This window comes from Symsagittifera roscoffensis, chromosome 5, assembly GCF_963678635.1.
Source record: "Symsagittifera roscoffensis chromosome 5, txSymRosc1.1, whole genome shotgun sequence".
Lineage (NCBI taxonomy): Eukaryota > Metazoa > Xenacoelomorpha > Acoela > Convolutidae > Symsagittifera > Symsagittifera roscoffensis.
Window position 1 is genome coordinate 1,721,034 of NC_087066.1, and position 9,011 is coordinate 1,730,044.

General features: G+C 32.6%; 1 protein-coding gene across 4 annotated transcripts in view; it reads right to left on the minus strand.

The window, feature by feature from the left end:
• The window catches only part of LOC134845660 (uncharacterized), a 36,883-nt gene that overhangs the window by 19,007 nt on the left and 8,865 nt on the right, over positions 1-9,011 (minus strand). The window contains exon 2 of one of the 4 annotated variants that reach the window (XM_063862683.1): positions 2,602-3,258. The exons of 2 other annotated variants lie outside the window; for them this stretch is intronic. The gene's annotated coding sequence lies outside the window, so the exon portion shown is untranslated. Of the gene's footprint in view, positions 1-1,910; positions 2,109-2,601; positions 3,259-9,011 lie in introns of those variants that run through there. One more of the 4 variants, XM_063862684.1, reaches the window with a different exon arrangement.

Below are 9,011 nucleotides of genomic sequence, written 5' to 3' on the forward strand. Positions count from 1 at the left end.
TGAAACACACGGTCCTTTTTTCTAAATTATATATATATATATATATATGTATGTATATATAAGTTTTATGTTTGTTTAAAAATATTAGAGGGTTAGTCTAGAGAAAAATTTTAAGGTTGGGCAGTAAAAATGGATGTCGAAAAATTCGAAAAGATGTCCAATGGCTTTGAAAAAACAGAAATTGCCAAATAAACAAATAAGCGGTTATGAAACACTGGTACTTATAGAGTATACACACCCGAGTTGAATTTGTAATGCAATTCAAAAAATTATGACCAGCAATTTAAGAAATTTGACTATTGTTGTTTCACAAATCTTTTGACGATAAGCATCCATATTTCATCTACATTGTTATGATAGCAAGTCTGTAGACGTTTGGTCGTTGAACTGAGTCATACATGCTCTTTTCTATCAACATATTAGTTTTCAGTTTTACAAATCAACTGAGCATTAACAAATGTTTATTGTTCAGACTTTCGATACAAAAGTAACAGAATATTTCTGCTCGGGGTGTTTTTTTCCTTCAGACAAGTTTCTACTTTTTAACTGGTCATTTTTTTTATATCATTCGAAAGGTAGGGTTGTCCTGAGCTCAAATTTGAAAAAATATTTTTACCTGCGATCATTCTTCGTAAAGTTATGGGGGTTTAAAGATTTACATTTTGACCACTTTGGGACAATTAACGCGCGATATATTTCGCGCTATTAACGCGTAAGCGGAGAGTTAATCCGTCTTAGAAACTTTTCCAAATTGGTTGACAGAAGCTTATTTGCCATAATGATTTGTAACAAGGAGCTAAATCTATCCTTTTGTACTTTTTATGGCGTGTGGGGGATAATTCTCATAAAAAAATTTCAGTTTTTAGAAAAAAAAAGTTCATTTTGTTTTATTATATTTAATTGCTAAATGTATTACTGCTCCATAGACCCTAAAAGGCAGTCGGAACATTCAGGGCTTCGCCCTGATACGAGCAGTCTTGTTTGTTTCGGACATGAATTGAATAAAAAAGTTTCAGAAAAAAAAATTCATTACGAGGCCAAACTGTGCACTGGACAGGCGCACAATTTTGTGTCTGTATGTTCCTGGATTCCAGAGACAAGTCTTTAAACATGTTAAAAGAAAAGTAAAGAACAAAAAAAAACAAAAGGAGCGTCCTTGTTGCGGAATCCGCTTACAATGCACAAAATGCACAGTTTGGCCTCGTAATGTTTCGGGAGAGTCTTTTTACCGCATACCATAATTTTCAGGAGATCCTTTTATAATCTTTCCATCTTATGTTTTCGCGGTTTGAATTAGTTGGTTTAGGAATATTTTGAAAGATATAAAACGCTTGAACAAAACTTTTTCAAACTCAAAACGCAAATTTTCGCAAATTTCAAGATTTAAACGCAAATTTTGTAACTCTACCCAACGAAAAAAGATTTGGACTACAAAGCATTCCTTTTTAGCAAACTTTTTATTTTCGATCTGGTCAAACGTCATAACGACGCATCAACGACGGCATAAGAAATAATTTCAAAACAGCATTTTTTTAAAAATGAGAATGAACATCGACGGATTATCCATCCAATGAACACCAATGGAACATAGCTGATTCATCGATGGCAAAACTTGTTTTTCCCAGCGCTGTTTCATGAAAACTTCATCAATGAACCATTAATGAGTTCGAAATTGCGTTAAAAGTCGACGTATTAATGATGCGCGTCATTAAATCATAGTAATTATGTGTATTGTGACAGGTAAATCCCTAACTTCCCTCAAAACACAGCAACACAGTTGGTACAGTTCTGAGTTTCAATGCAATTCAACCAGGGTAACATCTAGCAGTAAATAAGATGCGTCCATATATACAACTGACAAGAAAGGTTCATTCAAACAATGATCGAATAAAAGCGAGATAGAAACTCACCAATTTAAATCGAACTGCATCCAAAAATCTGGTAAATTTTTTTACAACTCGATTTTGATAAAGTTTCAATTTAAATGGCCATAAAAACAATCCAATCGATTTAAACCAATATTTAGACAAAAAAATTGATCCGAAGTGATTAATTAGGTGATTCAAACTAAATTGATTTAAAAATAATTTCAGATCAGCTAAAATACGGGTCGAGAAAAAACATTTCCGTTTTTTTGGTATTGGTGGATTAGTCGATCTCCTCACCCAAACACCCCTGAAAAATCTTCTAAGTACGCAGTTAAAAATTAATTCCTGTTTGGGGTAAACTTTTTTCTAGTAACACCTGGTATAAAATCACGAAGGTGTATTTTGGTTCTATTTTGAAGAAGAAGTAATTCTGCTGAGTGTTGGTGATTTATTAGTTTTTCTTGTCGAATTGTAACTAGGTTATGTACTAGTCTGTTTATAATAAATCAACGCACAACAACTTCACAACTCTACTTTTTCTCTGTTGTCGTGTGGCGTTGGTAATAAAAGTGAAAATTATATCAGTGTTTATTTGTCAGTTAAATCTGCAAATGATTTCCATCACAACTTTACAACAGCTTTCCCAGATTATTGGGGTTTAATTGGGAACGTAAGGGGGTCAAGACAACAGCCTCCAGTCTCACACCACCATAACTTGAGAGACAAAACTAACCAGAGTGGCAATAGGATAAACAGCCAAATGTTATAAGTAGTCCTTCATTTCCGCATAGCTACTCTGACAGTAGCTCAATTCAATCTATCTTTCTGCCTCTAACACTGTAACCACTGGGGACACTTTGGAATGAAAAAGGGCGAAATAGAAGGATAGACCAACTTCAGCAGGAATTAATTAGAGCTAATTGGAATCTACCGAGAGTAAAGAGCAGCTGAAATTGCTCAGGAGAATCAGAAGTTTCGAAATATACCTTTTTTGTTTTTCATCGTTATTGTCGCAACTTGAGTCTTTGTAATTTATTCCGCAAGAATTAGTTTCATGAAGATTTAATGGAATTTTAATGGAAAGAAGAATGAAAAAGAGAAAAAGCAGATTAATAGATGGATTTGTTTCTCTACTCCTGCGCGCGAGTAATGTTGTGCATTTATAGACAATCAATAATGTATGACAGCGCGGAATTAAATTGGCTATTTTCTAGAGGGGAGGGGGGATGGAGAGAAGATAGATTTGAAGTGACAAAGAGAGTATCATTGATGCCACATGTGTTGATGGACAATCACTGTCCATAGAAATATACTCGGTGTATAGTGGCACAAAGGCAATAAGCAGATAGACGCAACTGTAGACAAAACTCTCCTTACAAATGACATTTTGCTAGAATATGTAATATATCCTATAGGGGTTGCCCAAAAATGCTAGTCATACATTTTTCATATATGGAAAAGTGCTAATCATACATTTTCCATGCAATTCCATAAGTACAGAAAATTGCATGATTAGTATTTTTTCATATATGGAAAACGTATGACTAGCACTTTTTTCATGGCAACGACAAAAATTTGAAATTAACCCCGAAAATGTTTTTGTGTTGTTTTTCAACCGCAAATTATTTTCGTACTCAAACAAACATTTTTTTTTATTTGAATGCGAAATTTGTATTCCTGGACATACTAATATTGTATTTTTTTCCCTTTTCTCTCCATATTTATTTTCAAAAACGCTTAAAACTCCTCCTTCTTTGGTAGTACATGTTTTTGTATGCCCTGATCAATGTCTGGTCATAGACATTTCAAGCAATTACCTGTACTTTTGGAATTGCATGAAAAGTGTATGATTAGTATTTTTTCATATATGGAAATTGTATGGCTAGCATTTTTGCATAAACCAAAAATATTGTTTTTTCTAGATTTTAATATCTCAAAAAAATTATTAAATTTTTTAAATTATCAGACATTGATCAAGGCATACAAAAACATGTCATACAAAACAAAGAGAAATTTTAAGCGTTTTTGAAAAAAGTTGTGAAGAAAAAAAGGAAAAAGATCCAATATTAGTATATCCAGGACTACATTATACACAAAACTAAATTTTGCAAGCAAATTTTTTGTTTTCAAAAAACGTTTGTTTGAGTACGAAAATCATCTTGCGGTTGAAAAAAAAACACAAAAAAGTTTTTGGGGGGCAATTTCAAAAATACTTTTGTCGTCGCCATCAAAGAAATACTATTCATACCTTTTCCATATATGGAAATTGTATGACTAGCATTTTTTTGACAAAAAGTTTTCCTTTTTTAATTAGTAAGGTACACCGAATTTTATGCCAAAACAAGAGAAAAGTTTTTCGAAAGTTCGACGACACCATTTTAGCAAAATGTATGAAATTTGTATGATTAGTATTTTTTCATAGACTGAGTTTATGGAATTGTATCATTAGCATTTTTGGTCTATGGAGGTCAACCCGGGCTGACACACAAGGAGAATGTTTCAGCTCCTAACCAAAACAGCATTAAAATGGAAAAGATAGCCTTTTTGTGGATTCCGTGACATATTTGTTTTTAACCTGTTGTGTGAAACGCTTACAAGCCAGTTAATTCATAGTTTGACTTGATAATGATATGAAAACTGTATGACTAACATTTTCCTTGGTTGTCATCAAGCAAATGTCTTGGTTGACAAAATACAGTAGTCATACCATTTGTTTTTCTATAGAACCAGCTGCGTGAAATGAGTTTGACTAGCATTTTTTTGCATGAATTTGTGGACTAGCATTATTTCGTTGTCCACAAATTTGTGACTAGCAAACTTATTTTTTGAAAGATAATTATAATCAATTGTTAATTTTAATCGATTTTAATCATTATATTCAATTATAATAAATAATTTTCATCCAAATTTCTAATTCGTAGGTTTTGCGCAAAAAAAGGCTTTATAATCGGTTATAATCTCTTTTGCTTCGCCCATTTTGTCTTCGACGTTGCATCTGAATTGCTTATTTTCTATGCTTTTCGTATACGTTGGTTCAAACGAAAAATGAGAAAATTGTTTTGAGAAAATTGTTTTGTAAATCAATTCAAATTATTATCTTTTCATTTTTTTCGTTTCTTTTCCATTACAGTTGTTTCATAATGCACATTTTAAGTTTTATACCACTAGAATATCAAAACATTGCTTTTTTTCATGATTTATTCGGACGACTTTTTTTCACTCATAGCGCGAATAATTCAAATATTCTGATAGCATCTCTGTGGAACTTTTGTTTCGTGGTAAGACTTTCTGATCAGATGAACCAAAGTTCCATAGAGATACTATCATAATATTTGAAATATTTGCGCTATGAGTGAAAAAAAATCTTCCGATTAAGTCATGAAAAAAAAGCAATGTTTTGGTATTTTAGTGATATAAAACTTAAAATGGGCATTATGAAACAACTGTAATAGCGAAGAAATGAATCGATTTACAAAACAATTTTCTCAAAACAATTTTCTCATTTTTCGTTTAAACCAACGTCTACGAAAAGCATAGAAAATAAGCAATTAAGATGCAACGTCGAAGACAAAACGGGCGAACAAAAGAGATTATAATCGATTATAAAGCATACTGCTGTTTCGAGGTAAAATGTTGTGATTAGATGAACCAAAGTAGAACAAGACGCCTCGATTTTAGAGATTTTGTTATTGATAAAAAAAGATTAATCCATAGAATTCAATTCAAGTATATAACTTATTGTGACAAAAATTTTGACAAGAGATCTTATTTGATTATGAGCGATTTTAACTGATTAAGTGAACTTGATTATAAGAGTTTATAATCTCTTGGAAAATGTCACGAGTAAAATAGATTATAAATCCTTCAAACACATATTTTTGGTAATTATATTCAGTTGTAATAGTAAAAAAAATCACCATAACAATACGTTATAAACGATTGTTCGAGCCTAAACTTGGATGAGGGTACTACGAAATTAAATGTTCAGTTTCAAAAGTTATTTGAATTAGATTGGTTAACTGACTCAAATACAATTGAGGAGACTGAATAAATAAAATCTACGAGAAAGTAAAATCGTTCAAATTGAAAACGGCATATTTACTTCCCGAGTCCAGATTTTTCACCTATTTTGAAGCAAGATTTGAGCGGTTTGAGCGGTTTTTTTTTAGTCAATTACGCTCAAAATCTTGCTTCAAAATGAGCGGTTTGAGCGGTTTTTGAACGGTTTATCTAAAAAAACCGCGCAAGATTTGAACGTTTTTTTATAGATAAACCGCTCAAAACCGTTCAAATCTTACGCGGTTTTTGAGCGTTTTTTTTACATGAACCGTTCAAAAACCGCTCAAACCGCTCATTTTGAAGCAAGATTTTGAGCGTAATTGTCTAAAAAAACCGCTCATTTTGAAGCAAGATTTTGAGCGTAATTGTCTATAAAAACCGCTCAAACCGCTCGAATCTTAAATATTTTCCAGTGGTTATTTTGCTCGAGCATTTGAAAAAAGTCGCTCACATTGTTTTTGATCAAGACATCAAAAAAAATATAGCTTGATTTGAGAACGGTTAAGCACTTTTTTTAAATTGTAGATAGTATTTCATCTTAGCGTGGGTTGACCAAAAATGCTCATCCTAAAATTTCCATATATGAAAAAATGCTTGTCCTACAATTTTTTACAGTTTCCTAGACTCAGAAAATTGTTAAAAAAACTCTAGGATAAGCGGTTTTTCATATATAGAAATTGTAGAATAAACATTTTTTCAGATATGGAAATTGTAGGATAAAAATTTTTTTAGCTTCAAATTAAATTTTCGTTTTTGATGAGCAATGCCCTTTAAATTGAGGAAAAGCACTCTTAAATAATTTAAATTTGTTTACAAACAAGTTTGAACAATTTCTGAAAATCTTGCCTTTCTTGAAAAAATGGTTATCATACAATTTTCATATATGGAAATTGTATGATAACCATTTTTTTTTTCAAAAAAAAAATAAACGTAGTTATTTTTCATCACCAGACTGTCGTTTTTGGTTCAAATAGCCGGAGAAACTAGATTGAATCTTTTTTCAATGGTTTTTTGAAATTGTATGATTTTTCCATACATTTGATGCAGGCAATTGTATGATAAGTTTTTTCGGTGTGGGGAAATTAAAAAAAAGCATTTTCGGTTTATGGATGTCAACCCGGGGTCACATTACCTTTTCAGGCCTTTTTGTTGGTTTTAATCGGTTTTCTTTATAAGACCGCTCAAAAACCGCTCAAATCTTGCTTGAAAAACCGTTCAAAAATCACCGCAAGAAATGAGCGGTTTTTGAGCGGTTTTTAAGCAAGATTTGAGCGATTTGAGCGGTTTTTCCAAAAAAACCGCCCAAACCGCTCAAATCTTGCTGAAAAATCGCTCAAACCGCTCATATCTTGAGCGGTTTTTTTAAGTGGGATCTCGACCCGGGTTCAGTTTCGGCTTTTTTCACTAGCAGTTCCTGAGACCGAGTTTTATTTGTCTAGAAAACGTGGATGCTCTAAACTCAAGCTCGAAAAGATATTTTACCCACGCAATATTTTGTTAAGGGATGGAGGCTTGAAATGTCGTTTTTGGACTATTAACTCGAGCGTACGTAATTTACTATTTTCAGTTATTGCGTGACATTGGCGCCGAAATAATCCGGAAAAAGTTTTATTCAAGTGTAAATTGGGCTCGCTACTTAATTCAATTGCTGAGTTTATGATGGGAAAATTATCAGTTTGTTCTCCACATTCTAAGTGGAGGAAGTTTATTCAAAAAAAATAAATTGAAAATTTAGATAGACGTTGAAAGTTTAATTAATATTGTAAGCCAGAAGCTAAGCGGCATTTGGAGGTTTTAGGGATTCGTCATGCTCGAGCATCAAATGAAACACGGATAATAGTGGTCCGGAAAAACCTCACGGTTCACAAATACAGTGCTGATTTATAATTAACCGGACAACACGCGTTAAACTTGAAATTTAAAACGAGTTTTTCTCAAATTGGGTTGAGTTTAGGTGAACCTTTATGAAGACTAAACTTGCATAAAAATTTAGCAGAATTAATATGGTGTAATTTGTTTTGCGAATTTCGGGTCCAAAATTTTACCCCAAAAATGGGTCATTTTGGCTTTTCTTAGTTAATCACAAATTACGTCAAAAATACCTAGTCGATCACAGACTCAATTATATCAAAGTGAGCCCCTTACGTAGCGCCACAAACTTTATGAAAGGTATAATCTCCAAAAAAAATTGCAAACCGTTTAAAAATTGTTTTTAAATAAATAGTTGGTATTTTATATAGTAAAAATGATCTTTTTGTCTATCAAACAAAAATAAATTAACTTATACAACATTTTGGAGATTATACCCTTCATAAAGTTTGTTGGGCTACGTAAGGGGCTCACTTTGATATAGTTATAGCTGTGATCGACTGGATATTTTTGGCGTAATTTTTGATTAACTAAGAAAAGCCAAAATGACCCATTTTTGGGGTAAAATTTTGGACCCGAATTTCGCAAAACAAATTACACCATATTAATTCTGCTAAATTTCTATGCAAGTTTTGTCTTCATAAGGGTTCACCTAAACTCAACCCAATTTGAGAAAAACTCGTTTTAAATTTCAAGTTTAACGCGTTCTGTCCGGTTAATTTAAATCAGCACTGTACTCTGCCTTTCATTCATTAGCTGGAACAATTTAAAAAAGCATGCTATCTCATGAAAGACTAATTGCAATCAACTTTTATACAATTAAAAAATATATCATTTTTTGGTGTGGGGAGGGAGTTCTCAGTAGTTCCTACATGTGTATCCATCATCTTTTCTATTCTTCTTTGGCTGTGTTATCAATGAAGTGTATAATGATTGAATTCGATCCTGTCAAAAGTGCATTAAGTTCCCCTTTTACCCCCTCCCATGCCCCTGTTATCTCGCCATATATCCCCCATAGCTGACCGCCACAAGAGCAGAGAAACGTTAACCTAGGGACAGACAGATAGATATATGGATAGAAATTGGTAACAAAGACGACTGACTTTTTGACATTCTTTTCTTCTAAGATTTGATGGAGCTGCGAGAAAGTCAAATGATTATACTGCAAGTAGCCTTAACAACAAAAAGATATACACCTGCTTTTCACCCGTTACC